Below are 26,863 nucleotides of genomic sequence, written 5' to 3'. Positions count from 1 at the left end.
TGGATCCTGGGTGCGGACATAGCACCACTCGTCAGGCCATGCTGAGGTGGCGTCGCACATGCCACAACTAGAAGGATGCAGAACTGAAATATACAACTATGTGCTGGGGGGATTTGGGGAGAAAAAGGAGGGGAAAAAAAAGATCGGCAAGTTAGTTCAGGTGCCAATCTTTAAAAAAAAAAAGAAAAGTAATTTCTAGTGTTGACTTAATAAGAAATGGTATAACTATATTAGGAGAATGTGGGAAGTAGAAGAGGTATGTCGGATGGTGGTAAAAGAGCCAAATCCTCATTTTCTGTAGTAGGAAGTCCATGAAAAATATCAAACATTGAAGAAAAACAGCCATTTAAGCATGCTGTGTAGATACGCTCAAGTCACTCTAGAATTAGATGAGTTGCAAGTTATCGCATTGGGCAGCAGGGGGCAAGGAGGGGCAGGGCATATGGCAGTCACAGAAGAGCTTCTCTTACCTGGTTCTCTGAAAATAGATTCTTACATCATTTCTCTTGTTGTCAGAACTCGTGTGTTCAGTGCTCAATTCATCTTTAATTTCAGCTCTTTTATTGAAAGGGCTTGGCCTGGCTCTACCCTAACGCTGGAGGGAAGAAAGGCCTCAGGGAGACAGGCCACTGTGTGGAATTGTGGCTTGTCCCTTACCAGCTTTGTGCCTTAAGCTCGGTTTCCTTACCTGAAAATGGAGAAAACACTCCTTGCCTCATTGGATTGTGTGAGGAGTAAATAAATAACTTAGTGCATAAAGTGCCCTGCACAGACTACTTGCTAAAAACTTTAGAGAAAAATAATAATAAAGCAACACTGTGGTGTAGGACAGGAGCCCCATAATGTTGGGGCTGGACCCCACAGAGGAACCATCCAGAAGAGGGGAGAGCTCTGGGAGAGGAGGGGAGGGCAGAAGTAATCCAGGAAGTCTCCAGATTTTAGCAGAAGTTCTCATTGTATTTTGAGTGCAGCGTCTTCTGATCTGACTGCAGGGCTCAGCAAAGTTGTGGAGACCCAGATCCTGGGATGTTTTATGCACAAGGATCGATAAAAGCTCTTAGCTGATTTAGCTTCCATATCCAAAGACGATCAGCACAACTGCTCACACCCCAGATCATGTGGAATAATTGGTCGGGGTTATCTTTTACCCCAGGGCTCCTGTGTGCCTTGTGGTGATTGCTTATTTAAGCCAGGGACCTGGGGCCAGACACTTACCCCTGTGACAGGCTAACCCATTCTCTGACTCACAACCAGCCCTTTAGTAATGGTCCGCGGGGTGCTGGGCCATGAAATTCTTAGGGTGTGTGTTCTTAGCTCATTTTATGGAACTTTTTGGGGTTCTTTGGTTCTTGGTGGGCTCTCTAAATCCTGGCTCTGGTCTGTGGTCCCTGCCTCACACATTATTCACCTGAAGGAAACTCTTGCTAGAGGTATGAGGGAGTTAATGAGGCCAAGGCAGCCTCTCATTTATCTGCTGTCTTCCTGATAATCATCTTCTGAAGCTTCTGGGTCTGACTGAGGGTGGAGGAGAAAGGGGATTAGCTGAGGAGCTGCCAGGTGGGGGACAATGCAGGCAGCAGTGAGGGCAGGAAGAGAGAAAGCAGAGAATAGGCTCCGAGCGCGAGGAAGGAGTTGAGCCAACCTTTGGCTGGTTAGGCCTGTGGAGAAAAGTAATGAAACTAAAATTTAGATGTCAAGCCAGTGACCCTTGTGGGATAGGAGGTAGGTCAGGGAGCAGGAGACACACAGATTACAGTGAGGTCATGAATTAAATGGGCACCGTATTAAAACTGCAAGAAAGCACGTGAGGATATAGGTGGCTCCGGAGCAAGGAGGATGCAAGGGGACCCTGTGATCAGCTGATTTGTAACACTGATAAGGTGATAGGAGGACTTAGTATGCATCTCTGTTATTATTTATTTCTCATGTTACTACAAAGTACAATTTATACTTGCAATCCAGGATTGGGACATTTAGTTGTCTTATCTGTCAAAAGCCCAGCCACAAACTTTGGAAGGAAGTTTAAAAAAAAAGGCTTTGAGCAGCCATCATGGATGTCCAGAGCCCTACCACGAAGCCGTCCTTGGGTGATGGGACAGACCCTCTGCTCTCACTCAGCTCCATTAGATTTCAGTGTGGCAGGGCTGGCTGGGACCCCAGAGCCTCGTTAATCAGGCTCTTCAGGGGTTTATTGGTGGGACTCCTGGGGAAGCTAACAGAAATAAAAAGTAGGAACTACAGATGAGCCTCACTGCCACTAGGAAGTCACCAAGTATCTGTTCTCTCTAGGGCTGCACAGTTTCCTGTCTGCCTCTCTCTGGGCCTCTGCTCTTCTCTTTGTAGGCCAACTTCCTCTCCTTCTGCAGGGCCCCACCATCCTGTCACTTGGTCTTGTGCACGGCATTTGCTTCTCATGGTGCCCTTACTATTTTTCCTTAAAGCTCCTGGGTCTACCACCAGCTGACTTTAGTCTTTTTTCATAGTTGCATTTTAAAAGTGTTTGATTGTTCCAACTCCCTTATTTATGGGTGAGTTGCTTTTAAGTCAAAGTTCCACTCTTTGTCCATCAGGGGAGTCCCAAGCGTGTGAGTGGGTGGGGAACAGGGTAGGCAGGTAGAATGACTTGCCTATTTTAGTAATGTTGGAAGTCTGCAAGCCATCTTCCAAAGGATTTAAAAAGCACTAATGGAACCCCACATTCCCATACTGGTCTGCAGATTGCTGTGGCTGGAGTGCGGGGTGCCTGGGGTGGAGTGGCAAGTTTCCTCAGGGTCTTTGCCTGGGTCACAGGGCCACAGAAATCTATTAAGTCTGTTTAGACAGATTTCTTGGTGAATTATCCATCTCCCACTGAAGGTTTGGCCTGACTAAAAGGAGGGATATGAGAGGCTGGCTAGAGAGAGATGGATAGTGGGGGCCTCCTTCCTGTTAAGGAGGCAGGTGAGTCTGCAGTCCGGTAGTCTTTCTACCCCCGGAGTACCTTGCTCCTGTTCCCTCGGGAATGCTCCTTACTGGCAGGCTCCCAGGCGGCCACCAGTTCAGCTGTGTTTACAGCTAGACATCTCTTCCTGGATTGGCCCACTTTCCCCACAGTGACTCTGGTTCCTGGTGTTTTGTTGGCATTAATTATAAAAAGCAGCAAAGTGCCCAGTTGCCGCAAGTGACTTTTTATTTTTCCATCTCACCTGATGCCTTTGTCATTTGCACTGTTCTGCCCTGAATCTTTGTGAGACCTTGACATTTCCACCCCTTCCACCTTCAGCTTCAGTTTCATCTGATGTTAGTTCCTATCAGCATCTGCCCTCTCACGGGATGACTCTTGTTTGTCTTAGGATCTCAGAGTCTTTTCCTCCTGGACACCGTCCTTGTGTATTACCACTCCTTCTTTGTTCCACAGTGGATTTATCACTTTTTTCCTCACCAATTCTTACTCATGCACCCCCTAACCCCATGCTTGATTAGGGGACCTCATTTTATCATCATAGATCTGATCTTAGACTTGGGCTGAGCTGAGGGGGAGTGAGAAATGAAAACCCAGATTCCTGGAACTCCACACTCATTTCCACTAGAAATGTTACACATGGTGACCAAGGATGTGGGTGAGGGAGGGACTAGGGGGCTGGGGAGAGGAGTGTTGGAGGAACGGGCACATTTCTCCATTGCTGGGAGGAGTTTAGATGGTACAGTAATCCTGGAGGTAGCCTGCCAAGACGGTTCAAAAGCCTGAGAAATTTGGAATCTCTTTGACCCAGCAGTTTGTCTTCTAAGACTGTGCATTAAGGAAATAACCAGGGATTTCACCAAAGATTTAGTTTTAAGCACTATTTGTAACTAGCAAAAAAAGTTGGAAATGATTTAAATGTCCAGTCTTTGGGGGCAGGGTACAATTTATGCTACAGTCACGTAAGGACATCTTATGTAGCCATTAAAATGATGCTGCAGATGACTGCCGATGACACAGCCCTAAACCATGCCCAGCTTTATTTAATCTCTGTAAAATATCCAGATAATAAAATAAAACCAGGAAGGGTGTGTAATCTGTAGTTATCTTGGGTGGAGAAAAAACAGTTAACATTTTTCCTTCTTTTGACTTAATTATATTTTCTTAAATTTCTTTGGCACTAGGAAAAACAATAACTACTTTAAAAACAAATACTACCCACCCAGGCAGCTATAATAACTTTATGGGCTGGAGATTTAGGCTCAGTTAAAAATGCTCCCCAAATGAATTAGAAATTGAATTCACATTTGTAACATTATTATTATTATTTTTTTGCTGAGGAAGATTTGTGCTGAACTAACATCCATGCCAATCTTCCTCTATTTTTTAGTATGTGGGTTGCCAGAACAGCATGGCTGCTAACAGCAGTGTAGGTCTGTGCCCGGGAACCGAACCCAGACCACTGAAGCAGAGCATGCTGAACTTAACCACTAGGCTACCGGGGCTGACCCCACATTTGTAACATTATAAATGACATCCTGTAGATCAAAGGGAGACTGTGAGCAAGTTTGATGTATTTGTTGATTGAAATCAGTGGTCCACAAGCCTTATCTAAACAGAAGACTTGGGGCTGGAATGGTAGTTTTCTTATTCCTGCTTTTATTATGAGCAAAAGCAAGTGGCACAAGGATTCAGTGACTACAGTAGTTTGCTTTGCTTAATCCACAGCTCACTCTGAAATTGCCCAGGAGTAGGTCTGGGTGAACAGACGGCTAGGTTGAGCCCTGGGAAGGAGGCTGGCTCCTTCAGGTGAGGGGTGTAGTTCCAGAGGCTCTGAAGTGGCAGGAGTGACCGGGGCTGGGAGTGGGAGGAGCAAGGGTGCACAGCCTCCTGCCTGGATCGACATTTGTGTCTCTGGTGCTCAACCCGTAACTTTGCTTTGTTTTTTTTACCCCTGCAGGCAGGGTAGAGCCCGCTGTGCAGAGCTCTGTGGTGAGCAGCCCAGAGAAGAAGCAGGGAAGCCATGGAGCCCAGCTGAAATGAACTGGCCTCCCTGAGCCTTCTCAAGCCCTGGTCTGTCCAGCGCTGAGGTAAGACCCCTGGAATCCCAGCTTGGGGACAGAGAGAGCAGAATGCCTCGTGTGGTGAGGTGGTGTACACCTCCTCTAAGGCTTTGGAAAGAAGGAGCAGTTGTTTCTGGTTCAACCCACCAGGAGACAAGGCCATTTGGTGGCCAAAGAGGCTTTGAGTTTTCTGAGCTGGTCTGTTGGAATCTTAATTGGGAGTTGTATTTTCTTAGTTGCTTGTGAAATGTGATCTCCAAAGGGAGTAAGTTTCTCCTCCAGGTAAGACTGCACCAGATTCAGGTGAATGCATAACTTAGGTGTGCCTTCTCTGTTCTGCAAGGGAAGTCGAGCTGTTGGGAAACACACTCTCTCTCCCTCTCTCCCTTCAACCAAAGGAGACAGTGACAGAAATTATGTGACGAGGTTATTGCAAAACATTCCACTAAGCTCACTAAAAAGACTTTCCTTACCTAGATATGTTGTGATTTTAAAGGTAGTATGTGTTCCTACGACATTTGAGATAATACTGATGTGGAAGAAAACAAAACATGTTTGAAATCCTACCCCTGTTAACAATCGTTCAGGTAGTTCTCATTAACATTGCTCTTGAATCTTCCACAGCACATGGACTTCTCTAGCATGCGACGAGAGAGGTGAGGCAGAAAGAACACTCAAATAGGAGCCACAAGAACTTGCCTCTAGTCTGGAGGTTTTTCAGAGCCGGTTTTCAAATAGGAATTTTGCAAACTGGCTTTTAAAGATTGTTGGCAGCTTGAAATTGGCCATGGTGGGAAAATTTGCACTATGGAAATTAACCATTGCTGCAAACCAGGGCTTGTTTATTTGGAAGGATCAGATTACCAGCACACCACCTGTCCAGGTGCTTGCTCCACCACCAACAGGCTGGGGGGGTTGGGGTAAGTCACTTCACTTGTGCATCCTTCTGCTTCCTCTTCTGTGATCAGTATGTGCTCTATAAGCATTAGTTGAATGAATGAATGAATGAGATTTCCGTCCTTATCTTACATAAGATGGTTGTAAGGGTCCTGTAAGACAGTGAGGACGAAATGTTTTGCATACTGTGAGGCTTCCTGCCCCCGTAGGAGGTTTAGTTGATTGGGAAACCTTTGGTTTATTGACAGAGAGAAGTCAGCTGGCTTCTTGGGGAGTCTGTGAATTACTGACACCCTTTGATAAAGGCAGATGAAAACTCTCCATTTACAGACTGACATCTGGGGCAAATTTCCTTCCTGGAATAATCAAGAAGTTAGAGCAGTGTGAAAAGAAAGCCCCAGTGCTGCTAGATGTAAGAGCCAGGACTGAAATGAGAGCTTTTGACTCATGAGCTTTAAGGGGTGGTGATGGTGGGGCGGGTGTCGAGGGGTGAGAGAGGGGAGGAGGAGGAGAAGGGGCACTTCCTGCCAAATGTGAAATTTAAACAAAAGCCTTTTTCTTCAAGGCCCTGCTGTCAGCAGATTAGAGCTAATTAAATTAGCGGAATGGAGCTGCAGCCTCTGCCCTTCACCCTCTACTTTCTGAACCTCTTGGCCCCCTCTCCGCACCTCCTTCCTGTATCCTGAAGGAGGGGATGGGCGCAGGTGGGGCATCAGTTAAGCACCAGTTTATCTTTGTAGAATTGTAGTTCAGAAAATTATAAAGGTGGCGAGGACTATAGAAGCCATCTGGTCTCACACCCTTATCTTAAGAAGTCAGGTCGCATAGCTGTCTGAAGTGTATTATGTGCTCCTAGGGAGGCTGGCAACCAGGCTAGGGGCCATAGAACACTGCTCCTGAGCCCACCTGATCACTGAGCCCTTGCGTGGGACTGGCAAGGGGACTTGGTAGATGGGTCCCAGGTGCTAGCCCTGCCTATACCCATCTCAGCCGCTCCCCTGTATCTGCTGCCGCAGCCCCAGGACTCTTCATGAGTACACTTCATGAGTGCTTCTGTGGTGTGCTTGGAATTAAGCCCTCTTGCTCCTCTGGGGTTTGGCCTTCCAGGTAAGTGAAACCAGCTGAGAAGTTCTTCCCTGAGGACCTTTATGTGTATGTATGAGGAAGGGAAGGGAAGGGTGTTGACTGAGCTCAGGAGGGCTCCAGGCACTATGCTTTGTGCTCTGTTTGTATGAGCTCATTTAATTCTGCCACGACCTAACAACGTAGGTATTTCTATCCCCATGTGGCAGATGTGGAAATTGAGTCTCGCAGAGGTTCAGAGACTTGCCCAAGATTTCACAGCTCACAAGCAACAGGGATGTAAGCTACGCTTGCCTGTGACTGCCACAGCTTCTGAAAGTTAGTGAATGCTCTTTACAGCAGTACTTGCCTACGTGGGCAGGAGTTCCCAAATCCAGTTCCGACAAGCAGGGTCCCTTCCCTCGGGGAACATCTTTCCAACTCTGAAGCTATGCGAACAGCTGCAGCTCAAAGTGCTTGGAGTTTTACAAAAGACCGCACTGTTCCTTGCAAATCACAAGGGCTCTTCCTTGTATAGTAAGATAGCATCAGAGCTGGGAGCATCCATTAAAGTTCTTTAACGTCGTCCCCTCATTCATGTGACACCCCAGGAGGTGAAGTGGCGTGCTGGTGGCTCCCGGTCTCTCACCCAGAGCTGGGGTCTTCCCAGTCTCTTGACTCTCAGAGCTCCTTCCAGGGGGACATACTGAGAGGGATGTTTGGTTTTCCTTCCTGTTTGGGTAAGAGATTATTTCTCTGGCAAGAGGGATTTAATTCAATCCCAAAGATATGCACTGAAAGCCTACTGTGTGCCCACCCAAATATCCTGGCTTGTTTGGACAAGAGATTCTGGCCCAGCCTTGGGCATACAGGTGTGACAACGGACACAGGGAGGAGCTCCTCTGCGTCAAGACTGTATATGACATACATTTGCCTGCAACCACTCATCTCCAGCCTTTCCTGCAAGAATTCTAAAGGGTGAAATTATGTCTCAAATTGCCCTGTGTGTCTCAGGGTTCTCAGACTTTTCGAAATAGAGTTTTAAGTGCTCAACCTGCTAACTGGGGAACAAAGAAACAAATAGTGGGTCAGAGGAAGATCCTTGTAGAGGCTGGGGCTGAGGAGAGGAGGCAGAGTGGCAGAGGGAGCAATTTGAGTTGGTACTGCCAGGTGGGGGAGGTGTCCTTGCCTGCAGAGTTGGAGTCGATGGGGGAGCTGAGTGTCCAGGTTCATGGATAAGCAAGAGTCCCTTTCATCTGTGGCAGCTTCTTAATGAGAAAAATCTCACTTCAGGGGGCTCAGAATGTGAATCAGGGCTGAAAGAGTTCCTTGGAGAGCTTGTTGGTTGGCTTTCACATCCTGCATCTGAGGAAATGGAAGCTCAGAAAAGGGTAAGGTCTTGCTTATGACACAAGTGGAACTGGAGTCTCTTTCCTAAATGTCTAGTCAGTGTCCTTCACATCAAACCCTCTGGCTGCAGAGGGAAGAATGTCCTGGGGAGCAGGTACAGCCCTCTTCCTGCCTGAGCCTGTCTGGTCTAGTACCTGGGATGGGCTGGGTTTGACTGTTGGAGGAATTTATGGTCATGGCACCCTGGAAGGGAGAGGTCCAGAGGTCCCTTGGCTTCTCAATGATGCCAGCCTCTCACCCTCCTTCTTTCAGATACTTCCTAGAGGTCTGGCTCAGGCCAGGGGCTATCACCTGTGACTTCATGCTGGGAATTTGCCATTGTTGGAAGGCATCACAATACAGAGAAAGTGCCCCAGCTTTGGAGATACTTGACCTGGGCTTAAGCTTGGCTTGACCATAGCTGCTTGACTGCCTGGCCTTTCTGACCCAGTTCCCTTATCTGTAAAATGGGTTGAATAATATTTACCTTGAGCGAAGATTAATAATTATTTATATAACATTCCTCCCATAAAGTAGATGTCTGTTAAGTGGTACCCACTATTATTATTTTTTTTTGCTCCTGAAACATTATGTATATTTATTATTTGAAATGAATTTTGATCTTTCTAGTCTACCTTTTTCATTAACTTTTAAAACTTTTTGTTGGTTCATAATAGTTTAGATCATTGTGAAATTTTAGTTGTATATTATTTCTTGTCCGTCACCATGTAAGTTCTCCCCTTTCCCCCTGTGCCCACCCCTCATCCCCTTCCCCTAGTAACCACTGAACTGTTTTCTTTGTCCATGTGTTTGTTTATATTCTACATATGAGTGAAATCATATTGTGTTTGTCTTTCTCAGTCTGGCTTATTTCGCTTAGCATAGTTCCCATCAGGTCCTTCCATGTTGTTGGAAATGGGATGAATTTGTCTTTTTTATGGCTGAGTAGTATTCCATTGAATATATACACCACATCTTCTTTATCTAATCATCAGTCGACAGGCACTTGGATTGCTTCCATATCTTGGCTATTGTGAATAGTGCTGATATGAACATAGGGGTGCATATGTTACTTTGGATTGTTGATTTCAACTTGTTTCTGTAGACACCCAGTAGTGCGATAGCTGGGTCATATGATAGTTCCATTTTTAGTTTTTTGAGGAATCTCCATACTGTTTTCCATAGTGGCTGCACCAGTTTGCATTCCCACCAGCATTGTATGAGGGTTCCCTTTTCTCCAACGTCTCCAACATTTGTTGTTTTCAGTCTTAGCGATTATAGCCATTTTAACAAGCGTAAGGTGGTATCTTAGTGTAGTTTTGATTTGCATTTCCATGATTATTAGTGATGTTGAACATCTTTTCATGTGCTTATTGGCCATCTGTATCTTCTTTGGAAAAATGTGTGTTCATATCCTCCACCTATTTTTTGGTTGGGCCGTTTGTTCTTTTGTTGTTCAGTTGTGAGTTCCTTATATATTATGGAGATTAATCCCTTGTCAGATATATGATTTGCAAATATTTTCTCTCACTTGGTGGGTTGTCTTTTTGTTTTGAGCCTAGTTTCTTTTGCCTTGCAGAAGCTCTTTAGTCTGATGAACTCCCACTTGTTTATTTTTTCTTTTGTTTCCCTTTTCTGAGAAGACATGATATTTGAAAAGATTCTTTTAAATTCGATGTCAGAGTGTACTACCCATGTTATCTTCCAGGAGTTTTATGGTTTCAGGACTTATCTTCAAGTCTTTGATCCATTTTGAGTTTATTTTTGTGTATGGCATGAGATAATGGTCTACTTTCATTCTTTTGCATGCGGTTGTCCAGATTTCTCAACGCCATTTTTTGAAGAGACTATCTTTTCTCCATTGTATGTTCTTGGCACCTTTATCAAAGATTAGCTGTCTGTAGATGTGCAGTTTTATTTCTGGGCTTTCAGTTCTGTTCCACTGATCTTTGTGCCTGTTTTTGTATCAGTACCATGCTGTTTTGATCACTATGGCTTTGTAGTTCATTTTGAAGTCAGGGATTGTGATGCCTCCAGCTTAGTTCTTTTTTCTCACTATTGCTTTAGCAGTTCAGGGTCTTTGGTTGCCCCATATGAATTTTAGGGTTCTTTGTTCTATTTCCGTGAAGAATGTCATTGGGATTCTGATTGGGATTGCATTGAATCTGTAGATTGCTTTGGGTAGTATGGACATTTTAACTGTGTTTATTCTTCCAATCCATGTTCTTGGAATCTCTTTCCATCTCTTTATGTCATCATCTATTTCTTTCAATAATGTCTTATAGTTTTCATTGTATAAGTCTTTGACCTCCTTGGTTAAATTTATTCCTAGATATTTTATTCTTTTTGTTGTGATTGTAAATGGAATTGTGTCCTTGAGTTCTCTTTCTGTAAGTTTGTTATTAGAGTATAGAAGTGCAACTGATTTTTGTTAGTTAATTTTGTACCCTGCAACTTTACTGTAGTTGTTAATTATTTCTAATAGTTTTCTGATGGTTTCTTTAGGGTTTTGTATATGTAAGATCATGTTGTCTGCAAACAGCAAGAGTTTCACTTCTTCACTCCCTATTTGCATTCCTTTTATTCCTTTCTCTTGCCTAATTGCTCTGGCCAAAACCTCCAGTACTATGTTGAATAAGAGAGGTAATAGTGGGCATCCTTGTCTTGTTCCTGTTCTCAGAGGGATGGCATTCAGTTTTTCCCCATTGAGTATGTTTACTGTGGGTTTGTCATATATGGCCTTTATTATGTTGAGGTAATTTCCTTCTATCCCCATTTTGTTAAGAATTTTTACCCTAAATGGCTGTTGGATCTTGTCAAATGCTTTCTCTGTGTCTATTGAGATGATCATGTGGTTTTTATTCCTCATTTTGTTATTGTGGTGTGTCACAGTGATTGATTTGCAGATGTTGAACCATGCTGGTGTCCCTGGTAGAAATCCCACTTGATTATGATGTATGATTTTTTTGATGTTTTGCTATATTCAGGTTGCCAATATTTTGTTGAGGATTTTTGCATCTATGTTTGTTTGTTTGTTTTTGTTTTTAGTAATGATATTTTTGTTATAGAATAATTTTGCAAGTATGTCTTATTTTTCTAACTTTACACTTCATATATCTTTGAATTAATATTAAAAGACTCAATTTGAGATTATTAAAAAAATAGCCAAGTATTGTCTCATAGTAACATTCTTTTGTTCTTTGAATGGTGGAGAGGTTGAAGCAGTAAGTGATTTATACATACTTAGAACAGTGCCTCCCAAACTTTGATATGCATATGAATCACTTGGGAATTTTGTTAAAAGGCAGTATGTGATTCTTTATGTTTGGGGTGGGGCCTGAGAGTCTGCATTTCTTTCTTTTTTATTGCAGTAACATTGGATTATAACATTATATAGCTTTCAGATGTGCATCATAATATATTTCGAATTCTGTGTAGATTACATCATGTTCACCACCCAAAAACTAATTATAGTGCATCCCCTCACAGGTGAGCCTAATCACCCCTTTTGCCCTCCCTCCTCACCCTTCCCCTCCGGTAACCACCAATCCAATCTCCATTGCTATGTGTTTGTTTGTTGTTGTTTTTATCTTCTACTTATGGGTGAGATCATATGGTATTTGACTTTCTCCCTCTGACTTATTTCACTTAGCATAATACCCTCAAGTTCCATCCATGTTGTCACAAATGGTCGGATTTCATCATTTCTTATGGCTGAGTAGTATTCCATTATGTGTATATACCACATCTTCTTTATCCATTCGTCCCTTGGTGGGCACCTAGGTTGCTTCCAAGTCTTGGCTATTGTGAATAATGCTGCAGTGAACATAGGGGTGCATGTATCTTTATGCATTTGTGTTTTCAAGTTCTTTGGATAAATACCCAGCAGTGGAATACTTGGATCATTTGGTAGATCTATTCTTAATTTTCTGAGGATACTCCATACTGCTTTCCATAGTGGTTGCACCAGTTTGCACTGCCACCAGCAGTGTATGAGGGTTCCCTTCTCTCCACATCCTCTCCAGCATTTGTTGTTTCCTGTCTTGTTAATTATAGCCATTCTGACTGGAGTGAGGTGATACCTCATTGTAGTTTTGATTTGCATTTCCCTGATAGCTAATGATGTTGAGCATCTTTTCATATGCCTGTTGGCCATTTGTATATCTTCTTTGGAGAAATCTCTGTTCAGATCCTTTGCCCATTTTTTAATTGTGTTGTTGGTGTTTTTGTTGTTGAGCTGTATGAGTTCTTTGTATATTTTGGATATTAACCCCTTATCTGATATACGGTTTGCAAATATCTTTTCCCATTTTGTTGATAGTTTCCTTTGCTGTGCAGAAGCTTTTTAGTTTGATGTCATTTGTTCATTTTTTCTTTTGTTTCCCTTGCCCAGTCAGACATGGTACTTGAAAATATGCTGCTAAGACTGATGTCAAGCAGCGTAATGGCTATGTTTTCTTCTAGAAGTTTCATGGTTTTGGGTCTTACATTCAAGTCTTTAATCCATTTTGAGTTGATTTTTGTACATGGTGTAAGGTCATGGCCTACTTTCATTCTTTTGCATGTGGCTGTCCAGTTTTCCCAACACCATTTATTGAAGAGACTCTCCTTTCTCCATTGTATACTCTTGGCTCCCTTGTCAAATATTAGCTGTCCATAGATGTGTAGGTTTATTTCCGGGCTCTCAATTCTGTTCCATTGGTCTGTGTGTCTGTTTTTGTCACCGTACCATGCTGTTTTGTTTACCATGGCTTTGTAGTATATTTTGAAATCAGGGAGTATGATACCTCCAGCTTTGTTCTTTTTTCTCAGGAATCCTTTGGCTATTTGGGGACTTTTGTTGTTCCATATGCATCTATGTTCATCAGCAATATTGGCCTATAGTTTTCCTTTTTTGTGTTGCCCTTGTCAGACTTTGGTATCAGAGTGATGTTGGCCTCATAGGATGTGTGGATGTGTTAGGAAGCATTCCATGTTCCCTAATTTTTTGGAATAGCTTGAGAAGGATAGATATTAAACCCTCTCTGAAAGGTTGGCAGAATTCTCCAGGGAAGCCGTCTGGTCCTGGGCTTTTATTTTTTGGGGTGCTTTTGATTACTGTTTCAATCTCTTTCCTTGTGATTGGTTTATTCAGATTATCTGTTTCTTCTTGATTCAGCTTTGGGAGATTGTAAGAGTCTAAGAATTTAACCATTTCCTCTAGATTGTCCATTTTGTTGGCATATAGCTTTCGTAGTATTCTCTTATAATCCTTTGTATTTCTGTGATATCTGTTGTTATTTCTCCTCTTTCACTTCTAATTTTATTTATCTGAGCTTTCTCTTTTTTTTTTCTTTGTAAGTCTGTCTAGGGGTCTGTCAATTTTGTTTATCCTCTCAAAGAATCAGCTCTTTGTTTTGCTGATCCTTTCTACTACCTTTTTTTTGTTTCAATTGCATTTATTTCTGCTCTGCTTTTTATTATTTCTCTCCTGCTGACTTTGGGCTTCATTTGTTCTTCTTTTTCTAATTCACCTAGGTGTAGTTTGAGATCACCTATTTGGGATTTTTCTTGTTAAGGTGAGCCTGTATTGCAATGAATTTCCCTCTTAGTACTGCTTTTGCTGCATTCCATATGAGTTGGTATGGTACATTTTCATTTTCATTTGTCTCTAGATGTTTTTTGATTTCTCCTTTAATTTCTTCAATGATCCATTTGTTGTTCACTAGCATGTCGTTTAGTCTCCACATCTTTGTCCCTTTCTCAGCTTTTTTCTTGTAATTAATTTCTAGCTTTATAGCATTGTGATTGGAAAAGATGCTTGTTTTATCATTTCAATCTTTAATTTATTGAGGCTTGCCTTGTTTCCCAACATATGGTCTATCTTTGACAATGTTCCATGTGCACTTGGGAAGAACGTATATTCTGCTGTTTTTGGATGGAGTGTTCTGTATATGTCTATTGGGTCCAACTAGTCTGGCTTTTCATTTAATTACACTGTTTCCTTGTTGATTTTCTGTCTGGATGATTTACCCATTGATGTGAGTGGAGTGTTGAGGTCCCCTACTATTACTGTGTTATTTTGAATATCTCCTTTTAGGTTTGTTAATAGTTGCTTTATGTACTTTGGTGCTCCTGTGTTGGATGCCTAGATATTTATAAGTGTTACATCTTCTTGCCAGAGTGTCCCTTTGATCATTATATACTGCCCCTCTTTGTCTCTCTTGTCTTATCTTGAAGTCTACTTTGTCTGATATAAGTATTGTGACACCTGCTTTCTTTTGTTTGCCATTAGTATCATCTTCCATCCCTTCACTCTGAGCCTGTGTTTGTCGTTGGAGCTGAGATGGGTTTCCTGGAGGCAGCATATTGTTGGGTCTTGTTCTTTAATCTATCTCACCACTCTGTGTCTTTTTATTGGAGAATTCAATCCATTTACATTTAGGGTGATTATCAATATATGAGGGTTTAACGCTGCCATTTTATCACTTGTTTTCTAGTTCTCCTGCATTTCCTTTGTTTCTTGTCCCATGTGTTTTGGTCTACCAATTGAGTTACGTAGTTTTTTATGTTGGTTTCTTTGTTTTCTCCTTATTTATTATGTGTGTCTTCATTTTTTTTTTTGTTTAATGGTTACCATGGGGTTTGTATGCAAAATCTTGTAGATAAGATAGTACACTTTCTGATGGCCTCTTATTTCCTTAGACTAACTGATTTAGACCCTTTCCTCTTCCCCTCCTTTGTTGTTTTGGTCACATCTCATTCCATCCTGTGTTGTGAGTTTGTGGTTAAAAGGACAAGATTATCTTTGTTTTTGTTGTTTTCCTTCCCTTTATCTTTAATGTTATACTTGAGTATTTGCTAACTTGTTCTACTGTATAGCTACAATTTTCTGATTTTTCTACCTCTTTATCACCTTACTCCATGCTTTGTAACCCCTTACTCCCTTTTTTTACCCCCCAGGTATGAGGGCTTTCTTGAGGATTTCTTGTAGGGTGTGACTCATGGATATGAACTCCCTTAGCTTTTGTTTATCTGGGAAAGCTTTTAGTTTTCCATCATATCTGAAGGATATTTTGAATGGATAGAGTATTCTTGGCTGAAAGTTTTTGTCCTTCAAAAATTTGAATATGTAACTCCAGTCTCTCCTAGCCTGTAAGGTTTCTGCAGAGAAATCTGCTGAAAGCCTGATAGGGGTTCCTTTGTAAGTTATTTTCTTCTGCCTTGCTGCCTTTAGTATTTTTTCTTTGTCGTTTACTTTTGCCAGTTTTACTACTATATGCTTTGCAGTAGGTCTTTCTACATTGACATTTTTAGGAGATCTGGTAGCTTCTTTCACATTGATTTCCATCTCTTTCCCCAGGTTTAGGAAGTTCTCTGCTATTATTTCTTTGAACAAGCTTTCTGCTCCATTCTCCTCTTCTTCCTCTTGAATACCTATAATTTCTACGTTGCATTTCCTAATTGAGTCAGATATTTCTCAGAGACTTTCTTCATTTCTTTTTAGTCTTACTTCTTTCTCCTCCTCTATCTGGAGTGTTTCAATATGTCTGTCCTTGCTTATGCTGATTTACTCCTCTATTCAAGCATTCAGGGAATCCATATTTTGTTTTGTCTCATCCACTGTGTCTTTCATCTCTAATATTTCCAATTGGTTCTTCTTTGTAGTTTCAATCTCTTTTGTGAAGTAGCTCCTGATCTCATTGAATTGTTTCTCTACATTCTCTTTTAACTTGTTGAGATTTTTGATGATACCTATTTTAAATTCTCTGTCTTTTAGATTACATATTTCTCTGTCTTCAGGACTGATTTCTAGGTACTTGTCATTTCTCTCTGGTCTGGAGATTTAATATAATTTTTGATACTGCTAGAGGGCATGGCTCTGTTTTTCTGCATTCTTTTATTATTGATTGCTGTTACTACCTATCACCACTGGGTGGGGGAAAGAGCTGCATATTCTGAGCTCCTGTGTTCCACCAAGATCCTAGGTGCTGGAGCTAGCGCTGACGAGTGGGGGAAAAGGGCACTTTCTTCTGCATGCTCTGATGGGCTGGCTCGCTCTGCCCTCACTGTCTGTTCTCCTGGAGTGTTGGCTTGATGAAGTCACCCCCACAATAGCTTCTACCTCAGTAGGGGGCTTCCCCCTAGGCTGTGAGGGACCCTGGGGATCGTTGATGTTCCTGCTAATGGGGGGTCCCTCCCCACTTCCTTCCCTCTTGGAGGCCACGTGCAGTCCCAGATTGCAATCTTTTGAGTGGGGAGTGAAGTTTTCTCTTACCCTATCCCACCTTCTCCGAGGGGGGCTCCCGCCTCTCCACCCTCTAATGTATGGCTGCGTGGGTCTCTCAGATGTTTTTTCTGTTGCATAGATGTCCTCTCTTGGAGTATGAATGTCTTTTTCATTGTATCATGGAGGGGAGAGATCACTGGTAGAGCTCACTCCGCCATATCTTCCAACTTTGAGGTATAATTGACAGACAAAAATCTGCACGTATTTAAATTGCACAATTTGATGAGTTTTGACTTATTTATACGCTCATGGAATGCCCCCCCGCTGTCAAGTTAATGAACATAATTATTACACTCCAAAGTTTCCTCCTTCACCTTATCCCTCTCTCCTGCTTCTCTCTATGCCCTTCCCCCATTCCCAGGCAACCACTAATCTGCTTTCTATCACTATAGCTTAGTTTGCATTTTCTAGAACTTTCCATAAATAATATGATACAGCATGTGCTCTTCTTACATTAGCGTAATTATTTTGGTATTTGTGTGTATCAATAGTTCATTCCTTTATTGCTGAATAGTGTCCCATTGTATGGAAAGACCACAATTTATTTATCCATTCATCTGTAGCCAGACGTTTGGGTTATTTCCAATTTTTGGCTATTAAAATAAAGCCACTATAAGCATTTGTGAAAAAATGTTTGTGGGGACATATGCATTCTTTTCTCTTGGGTAAATCCCTAGGAGTAGAATGACTGGGTTATATAGTAGGTATATGTGTAACTTTTTAAGCTACCACCTGTTTTCTAGAGTGATTGTACCATTTTCCATTGCCATCAGCAGTGTGTGAGAGTTCCAGGTGCCCCACTTCTTTGCCAACACTTGATACGCTTGGTCTTTATAATTCTAGCTATTATAATAGGTGTGTGGTGATATCCTGTTGCTTTATTTGCATTTCCCTAAAGATTAATGATGTTAATCATCTTTTCATGAGCTTACTTGCCATCTGCATATCTCCTTTGGTGAAATGTCTGTTCAGATATTTTGCCCATTTTATAAAAATTTGGGATTGTCTTCTTATGACTGAGTTGTAAGAGTTCTTTATATATTCTACAAACTAATCCTTTATTGTAGATGTTTGCAAATATATTTTCCAATTCTGTGGCTTGCATGTGGAGATAGTACCAAGTAAACTGATAGTTAAATTCAGTTGAATAAGTGTTATGCACAGGAAGTACAAAGGAAGATCAGTAATCTTAGGATAGGAAGTTAGGGAAGCTTCTTGGAAGAGAACATATGTGAATTGAGTCTTAAAGAAAATTAAAAGCTAGCTAGGTAGTGGAAGGGCAATCTAGGTAGAAGTTTGTGCAAAGGCACCGAGATATAGAATGTCATTGTTCATGCAAAATTGGAAGTAATTTGATTGGAATGCTGGGATTTTGGAGTAGAAGGATGTGGACTGGAATCCCAGCTGCCCTGCTTACTGGCTGTGCATCTCTCATTTTTTTTTAACCTTTTTATTTTGAAACAATTATAGATTCTCTGGTAGTTGCAAAGATAGTACAGAGGTGTCCAGTGCATCTGTCATTTAGTTTCTTCCACTGGTTTCATCTTACATAATTATAGTACAATATCAAAACCAGGAATAGGAGACTGGTACGATGTATATATAGTTCTTTGTAATTTTCTCACATGTGTAGATTAGTGGAGCCACCACTGCAATCAAGATATAGAACTGTCCCCATCACCACAAAGATCTCCCTTATGCCACCCCTTCATTATTACACCAGCCCGGCCCCTCCCCTGTTTTTCATCTCTATAATTTTGTCATTTTGAGAATGTTCTATAAACAGAATCATACAATATGCAACCTTCTGAGAGTGGCTTGTTTTCACTCATCATAATGCATTTTGGGTCTACCCAGGTCGCTGAGAGTGTCGGCAGTTTGCTCTTTTTTATTGCTGAGTGGTATTCCATGGTATGGATGTACCACATTTTCACTATGGACCTATTGAAGGACATTTTGGTGGTTTTCAGTTTTTGACTATTACAAATAAAGCTGCTATGAACAACTGTGTACAGGTTTTTGTGCAGACATAAATTCTTGTTTTTATGGGATAAATGCCCAGGGCTGTAATTGCTGAGTTGTATGGAAAGTATGTTAATTTTTTAAGAAACTGCAAAACTATTTTCTAGAGTGGCTGTACCATTTTCCACTCCCACCAGCAAAGTAGGAGAGATCCACTTTCTCCACTTCCTTGTCAGCATTTGGCGGTGTCATATTTTTATTTTAGCCCTTGTAATAGGTGGGCAGTGGTATCTCATTATGGTCTTAAATTGCTTTTCTCTAGTAGCTAATTGTGTGACTGTTAACCATTTCTGCTCCTTAAGTCTGGCTCTGTGAATCTAGACCCCAGCCTGTACTTTTTAAGTGTGAGAAGCAAGGGGACATAGTGCTGTCGGTCTCCTGCCCCTGTTTCTGGAGCTGCCCCAGAAGTCTGACTTCTTTTGTCCTTTGGCCCAGCTGGCCAGTTTCAGGAGATCCTTCTTCATTGTCCTGGGTGACTCCTGGAAAGTGATATTTTGTAGATCTGCATAATTTTCCAGGGAGGATTTTTTTTTTTCCCTATAGATGAGCAAAGAACCTGTAAATGTTGATTTTTTTACTTGCTGTGGGGTAAGTTCTCTCTCTACCCTGTCCCTCCCTGGTGTCAGTGTGCCAGCATCTGTACTTACTGGCAGTTGAGATGAAGAAACCTCTGGAGCTGGCCCAGGAGGACTGTTTTCTCAATGTTTGGAAGTCCAAAGTGCCAAGGGAAGCTGCCATGGCCTCAGGCTCTCTCTACACTCAGCATCTTCTTATTCTTTCTGCTTTTAGGTAGAGAGGCAAATTTAATGCTCTGGAAAAAATAATGATAGTAGCTAACAATTGTATAGGACTTATTATATACCAGGTACTAAGTACTTTATATATATTAACTCATTTAATCCCCACAACAACCCTAAGAATTAAGTAGTATTAATATCTCCATTTTATAAAAAAGGAAACTGAGGCCCAGAGAGGTCTCATAGCTAGTAAGTGGCTAAGTTGGGATTGGCACCCAGACAGTCTGACACCCAAGTCCATCCTCTTAGTCATTACGCTATACCGTCTGTGTGCCAGGGTAGATAGAAGCTTGTGTGGTATGCACCTTGCTATGTGAACCTGAAGGGCCTCAGGCTCTCCCCTGAGAAGCATGTGGGAGGAGGAGGAGGGCTTGCCATGGGTGTTCCCTGGGGCATCAGCACTTTGTGATGTTGAAATGGGAAACAGAGTAGGTGAGAGGTGCTTTCCCAGCAGGAATGGGCATTCTTTGGAAGCCTGCACTGGGCATGGGCTGTCCAGGTGTGAGTGGGGCTCAGCCTCTGAAGACACAGATCTGTTCCCTGAGCCTGCTGTGCACTGAGGACTGGCTCACACACACTATGGGAAGAGGCTAGAGGAGGATGACATGGAGGCCCTGACCTTGGGGGACAGGACAGCACATGACCACACTGGCCCCCAGACTCTGAACCACCTGCCTGTGCAATAGTAACCTTGTCCTTGCACTGTAGGGACCCCCGCCTCACTCCCACCCATCAGGGATAACTGGGAAGGAGTGTTGGCTTTCTAGCCTGACAGATCTGGGTTCCAGTTGCAAAGCCTGAGTTTCCTCACCTGTAAACAGGGCAATAACAATACCTGGCCTATAGACTGTTGTGGGGGCTGAGTGTGGGTGGTGTAGTGAATTGCCCTAAAGAACTGTAGTTCCCTCTCCTTTCCACGGGGCTCTTTACAATCATCAATACCCAGCTGCATGGCAGTGCTGCACTGCAAGGAAGCAGGGTGTCTCTGTACCTTGCCCCAATTCAATCAGTGAACAGTGTCCATTCACTCATTCAGCATTCAACCAACTTTTAAAATGAGCACCTGCTGTGTGTTTGCTTCTGTACCAGTCATGATGAACACAAGAGTCATGGGTCTTGACTCAAGTAGCATATGGTACACAGAGGTAAATATTAGTTAAATAGTAACACAAACAAGTAATAAAATCATGTATTGTAGGATGCTGTGAAGGAAGTTCCGGGGTGCCATGTGAGCGAACCACAGTCTGAGGCCAACGATGCCACCTCAGGGAGATGATTCTGACCTGAGTTCTGATTCCTCAGCCTTGAACTGCTTAAGAGGCCCATGTGGAACATTCTGTAGGATCAGTTCACTTTATAGACTGGCCTGATGCCTGGCCACCCCAGAGCTCTCCCCAACTCAACAACCCAGACTATTCTGTGAGATTACCCGTACTCAACCGTTCACAGCTGCTGCTGATCTCATGGGGACTGAGACTTAGCTCAGAGCCACACATTACAGGGCTGGGTCATCTTTTTTTGCTGTTTGTTTGTTTTGAGTTGTGCTCATGACTTAGTCAACTTATGACCCAACTGGACACAGTGCACCATTGTGGTAGTTATGATCATCACACAGATGTTTTTTAAAACAACTTTACTGAGGTAGAGTCTATATCCTATGAAATTAACTTGCTTTAAGTGTAAATTCCATGATTTTTTTTTAGTAAATTGAGTTGTGCAACCATTCCCACAACCTAGTTTTAGAATATTTCCATCATTGGTAGGGTCATCTTTACATGGAAAAGGCCAGAAAATTATTTTTCATGGAAATACTTCCATAATTATTTTTTCTGGAATTAGTTCTGTGCTCTCAACAGGAGGATCTTATTAATTAATTCAGTTAGTATTTACTGAGAGCCTGCTGGAGCCCACAGTTGGGCTAGGGGCAAAAGGGAATAAAGAGAGAAGCAAGTGGAGATTTTTGCTTCCCTGCAGCTGACAAGCTTCCTACTGAACATACTGTCAAATGGAACGACTCGCATGAATGGGTCTCCTGGCAGCTGCAGGGCAGGTGTTTATTGTCTACCCTGTGGTTCTTAATTGAGGGAAAGGCAAGCACCTTTCTTTTGTAATACCTGGTATTGCATTGAAATTGTTGGCCAAGCAGAAAGAGGGAAGTGTGCTCACCAACATCTGCAAACAGCTCCAGGCTTCGGCAAGCCTGGATGCAGGATCTGGGAAGACGGGAGAGTGGGTGTATTGTTTACAGTGCAATCGACAGGGGGAATTGGGGTGAGGGTGTGCCGACGGAAGAAAGGAGCACGAGCATTTGCACACGCATTTGCGTGTGGTGGGGTGTTGCTTGGACGCTTTGGGGGTATGGTTGGGAGTGCAATCTTGTATGCTAGACTGAGGAATTTGGACTTAGTGGAGCAAACACAGAAGACACCATTTTAAGTCTCCAAGGAGGGGTGTGATCATTCAGAGCTGGACTTGGGAGAGTAATCTTGCATGAGGAGAGAGAGGGGAAGTGGGCCTGGGTTAGGAGGTTTTGGTGAGCATCCTAATATTAGGTGATATGGACATGATATGGGCAGGACAGTAGGGCAAAGGAGGAAGAACTGGGTGGGAGAGAAGATTCTGCCAGGAGACAGGAGAAAATCTCTCTGTCCCAACTTTCCTGGGTCCATACCTGCCTGCCCACCTGCCTATTGCACTTCAACCATCCCCTCAAACTTGGCCTGTCCAAATCCAGACTCAGGTGGCCTCCCCACACCATGGTTTCCCCTTGCCTGACAGGCTTTTCTCTCCCCATCCCACTCCTCGTGCCCAGGAGGAAAGGGGGAAGCCAGAGAGAAGCAAAACATGGTGCCCATGGAAGGCTGTGCCAGAGGAGGTAGTGGAGAGAGATTTCCAGAGAGGGAGATGCCAGATGCTGAAGAGGTGAGTGAGGATGGGCACTGAAGCAGGGCTGGCGTCTCAGGGCTGGTACTAGTGGGAGGCAAGCGAGGTGCCTGGGGTGCAAAATTGAAGGAGGCCCTCACATTCAGGTGCCAACCCAGTGCTTGCACAATCCTGAGAGTGAGGGCCTCCTCCAGTTTTGCACCCCAGGGGCCTCCCTGGCCTTGCCTAGTCCCGGGCTAGGTTCCTGGAGAGAACTGGGAGGTTGCTGGTGACCTTGGAGAAAGCAATAGCTTTCAAAGGGTTAAGGACCGAGGGTGGGGCTGTTTCTTCAGAAGAAAGCTTTCCATAGGAAGCTTCCTGAAGGTGCTGGCAGCCCACTTGTCTCCCTCCTCCCCACCCCAAGACAGCCCCTTAGAGTTTCCACACACTCTCTAGGATTCCTGGAGCACAGTTTGAAGACCATCAATCAAATCCGACCTCCCCTCTTCCCGCAGAGAATTCTGAGACCCAGAGAAGTACATGACTTGTCCAGTGTGACCTTAGAGGTCTTCCTTTAATTTCCCTTGATTGATCATCTTCAATTGTTTTACATTCTCTTTTTAGTCTTCCTCCAGTCTTCCCCCCACCGTAACTATGGGAAATGGAAGCCAAGTTGATCCTCAGGGTCTCATCTGTATTTGAAGACAGAGATCTAACTCTGAGAAGTCCATTTATTGAGTGCCTGCTATGTCCGAGCATTATTTTAGGTGCCTTTTTAGGTATATAGATTATTTAATTTTGATAAGAATTTTCCAAAGTATATGTCATTACTACATTTTCCTGATGGGGAGACTGAGGCTCAGAGAGAACAAATGGCTTGCTTAAATTTGCATGGCTACTAACTGGTGCTGCTGGATCTGATGCCTGTGTTCTCCCTCCACACCACATATTTCTCTGTTTCTCCTATTGACTGAGTGTCTTGGGGCCAGGCCCTATTTTTGGTGCTGATACAGATAAACACAAAAATCCTGCTGAGACCTACCCCGCTTGTCCTCCTGCTTGTGAGGGGAGATCAGCTTGCTCCTCATAAGGTCTCCTGTCGCAGGTGGCTCTGGGCTGCCTGTGGTGCTGCTGTGTTTTTTGGCTTTTGCTGAGATGAAATCTGTGGCCCAGTTCACTCCTCAGCCAACAGGTCACATGGACTCCTTTCTCTCTGCCTCTGGGTCTCTGAAACATTCCACTGAAACTACCCATAGGCAATATAGGCAGTTTATTCTATAAAGAGCTTGACCATCCTCCCTCCCAACACACACATGGTTTTTCCTGCCTTTCTTAGCTTTTATCACCAGCAGTTTCCGTCAGCCATCACCCCCTAGCAGAACTCTATTTCAGTTCCATGATTTAGCCCTGATAAAGGCAAGTTATCTTGGCCTCCTCTGCCCTAAGCTCCAGTGAGAATTTGGACCCAGTGTTTTCACTTGTCACTTTAGGCTGTTTGCCAGAGTTTGTGGAAAAAGGCCTGTATTATTAATGCCCTTGCTGGGAACAGCTGCGCCCTGCCAGCTTGTCATGCGAGCCCTCTGAAAAGCCCCGGGCTACAAGACCCACAGCTCTCTGGGGCCCACAGCTCTCCAGTGGGAAATATGATCCTATCCTACAGAAACTGCCAACAGCCAAGGAGGCAACTTGGAAGGCACTGGTCAGGTCTCACCTAGGAATTCACAGCAGCCCAGTGAGTATCTTGTTGGGCTGATTCCATCCTGGTGTCGTAGTGGGACCCGCTATTTATGGAGGTCTTTTAGTCTGATGTCCCCCTCCCCCAGAAGACAAAAATGAGGATATTAATAATCAGTTTAATATTGAGAGACCCATTATTCCTTGTGTGGACACTATGCTGGCCACTTGAAATAATCCTCAGAACTAGTCTTTGGGGTGGGGCTTATCTCTATTTGATAGATGAGAAAATAGCCCCCAAGAGATCAAGTGAATTACCCAAGGTCATGCAGGGAGCAAAGGGTGGGGGTGGGATTTGAACTCAGGTTGATCTCACGCTCCTTTCGTGACATTGTGAGCCACTAGACACAAAATATTTCCCCGGCTCCCCTTCAGGTTGTCCTTGCAGCTGGTCCCAACTCCTCCATCTTTCATCTTTGTCTCTTTCCAGCACTCTGAAAACATTTCCTGGAGCTTGGTATTCCAGTGGGTACTTGACTAGAGTTCAATATCAGCCAGACCAGAGGTTGGGGAGTAAGATGGTGGGGCTACAGGCCAGACCTGGGATGAGGAAAAATGGTCTCTGGCACCTTCTCCATCAACTGACATGTCTCCTTTTCACCTCTTCATGCCTCATCAAAGCTCCTTTTTGGTGCCAGGAGCTCAACAATGAGTTTAGAGAAAATAATCCAATAACGTCCGTTGCATGCTTAGCAAACCTCCACCAGTTCCAGTTTCTTGCAGGACAAACTGGAACTAGAAACACTTAGGTCTGGAGCAGATAATCCAGTTGAACCCCGTTTCCCATCGCTGCAGCCCTTATAGCCTCACAGCTTCCCATGGCTCATGGTTGGCCCTCAATAATTATTAGTGGTAAGTATTATGGTATGAATTGATTGAAAGGATATCTTATTATGCAACCATTTTCATCTTTTGAAAGTTCATTAGTCTTAGAACTAGATCTTCAAGATAGAAGTCAAGAGAAGTAGATTCTGGGTCAGTGAATCTATATTCTAAAACTCTACATTTAGAACAATCTGCAAATGGAATGAGTTGCCCTCAAAGGTCCCTGTTGCTTGTAGTCAACAGTAGGTGACACCACATATCAGGTGTGCTGGTGGAGGGGTCGGTTCTTCAAGGACCCAGTGCCGGATCAGAGTCTGCCTTATGCATGCACTGAGAAGGCCCTCGGCATGTTAAGGTTCCAGCAGAGGTGGAGTGGAGCAGCTATGCAAAGTCGGGAAGGATCCCAACCTGGGGAGGGAAAGCAGGAAGGAGGGATGGCAGGGGCCGAAGTGAGTAGATATTTTGGGGCCACCGCTCCCTGCTTTGTGTCCTGGGCAACCTGTACTGCAGTCTCCTCAGTAGCTTCTGAGCCTCTAGACTTCCAGTTCTGTCACCAGGGTGCTGAGCACTTTGTGTTCCTCAGGGACTGATGATGGGCAGATGTCTTTCTATCTCTTATCAGTATCCCTTGGTCTTCCTTGTCTTTGTTTTTAAGTTCTCAAGGTGCATCCTGTGAGCATGGAAATTATAGAATGTATTTGGGGAATTTTGTCCCATTGGAACCCAGAGAAAGGGTTGACTGCTACCCTGGTCCATTAACCTTGTGTTTCCAACCTCAGCCTGGATGACAAAACTCAGCACAAGCTTTCTTATAGACTGAGAGAAATCCATCTATAAGACCCTGATAGAAGCTGAAGGAAACCTACTGAATGATTGCCTTGGCTACTTCCATTCTAAGACCCATGATAATCACTGCCACTTTGAACACTGATTGTGTGCTGGGTGTTTTACATATCTTGTTTAATCCTCCTAATAACCCTATGATGTAGTTAACACTATCTCTGTTTTACAGATTAATAAACTGAAGCCTAGAGAATTCAACTAAGTCGCCCTAGGTGACAGAGCTAACAAGCAATGGAGTTGGACTTCAAACCTCGATCTATGTGACTCACAAATTAAAACTTAATGTGCCCATATTATTTTGCCTCATTGGAATAATAGGAAGTTTTGCTTCCCTGGATGAGGAAGAAACTTAAGGATTGGTCACTCTGACTGGTGGTAGAAAGCCAAGCTAGTATAGAGTGTATCAAAGGGATGGCAGCTCCTACATTCACATTTGAAGTCATCCCTAACCCTTATTAATGTGAATAACCGTGACCTTCCTCAAGTCATCTTTTGGTGATTGCAGCAGAGACGGATTTCTGCTTACTGCTGACTCTCACTGAGGCTCCATTAATGCTAAGAATGGTGGCTGACTATGTTGGGGAACATATGTTTACAACAGGCTGGGGCTCTGTGGCCAGGATGTTGAGGGCGAGGAATTTGACTGGTCTTGAGGAGTGATGACAGTTGGGAAGATGAAGTGAGAGGAAAGGAGTGTGAGCTGCGCACCATTTAATCAACCTTGAGCTTGAGATCAAAGAGTACCTGTGTGTATTAACCTGGATAAGGAGACCCTCTGAGGCCCCATCTCTGTCTGCCAACACAAGGAGATTGCATCTTCTGGTATATAGATCTGATGTGTTAGGGAAACAAAAATCCTCCAAGACTGGCAGAGGGATTTGAGGGCTTTCTCCAACTCAAGCTTTATGTTCTGTAACCATGAATAGACCTTAGTTTTTGGTTTTATATCACTTGCATACTCATGTTAAGATGGAGGGTCCTCCCCTTTTTGATTGCCTGTCTGTCGTCTCTTCTTCCAGCAGCTCCTCTGGGCTTCAGTTTGAGCTGCACCTCTCACATGCTGCCATTTCTCTCCTCTGTTATCCCTGACCACTGACAAAGCCCCAGTGGCCTGCCTCACTTCTCCACCTTCTGTTCAAAAACCCTGCTCACATCTCCT

At 43.4% G+C, this 26,863-nt stretch overlaps 1 protein-coding gene across 13 annotated transcripts in view; it reads left to right on the top strand.

The window, feature by feature from the left end:
• Window positions 1–26,863, top strand: part of ST6GAL1 (ST6 beta-galactoside alpha-2,6-sialyltransferase 1) — a 113,561-nt gene that overhangs the window by 21,264 nt on the left and 65,434 nt on the right. For 9 of the 13 annotated variants that reach the window (XM_070509249.1, XM_014843357.3, XM_014843358.3 and 6 more), the window contains one exon: window positions 4,902–5,031. The gene's annotated coding sequence lies outside the window, so the exon portion shown is untranslated. Of the gene's footprint in view, window positions 1–4,677; window positions 4,751–4,901; window positions 5,032–6,276; window positions 7,009–22,252; window positions 22,363–26,863 lie in introns of those variants that run through there. The other 4 variants (XM_070509253.1, XM_070509248.1, XM_070509255.1 and 1 more) reach the window with 4 other exon arrangements.

Source organism: Equus asinus, chromosome 5 (assembly GCF_041296235.1).
Source record: "Equus asinus isolate D_3611 breed Donkey chromosome 5, EquAss-T2T_v2, whole genome shotgun sequence".
Classification (NCBI taxonomy): Eukaryota; Metazoa; Chordata; class Mammalia; order Perissodactyla; family Equidae; genus Equus; species Equus asinus.
Note: the sequence above shows the minus strand (reverse complement) of the source record. Positions and strands in the feature narration are given on the sequence as shown.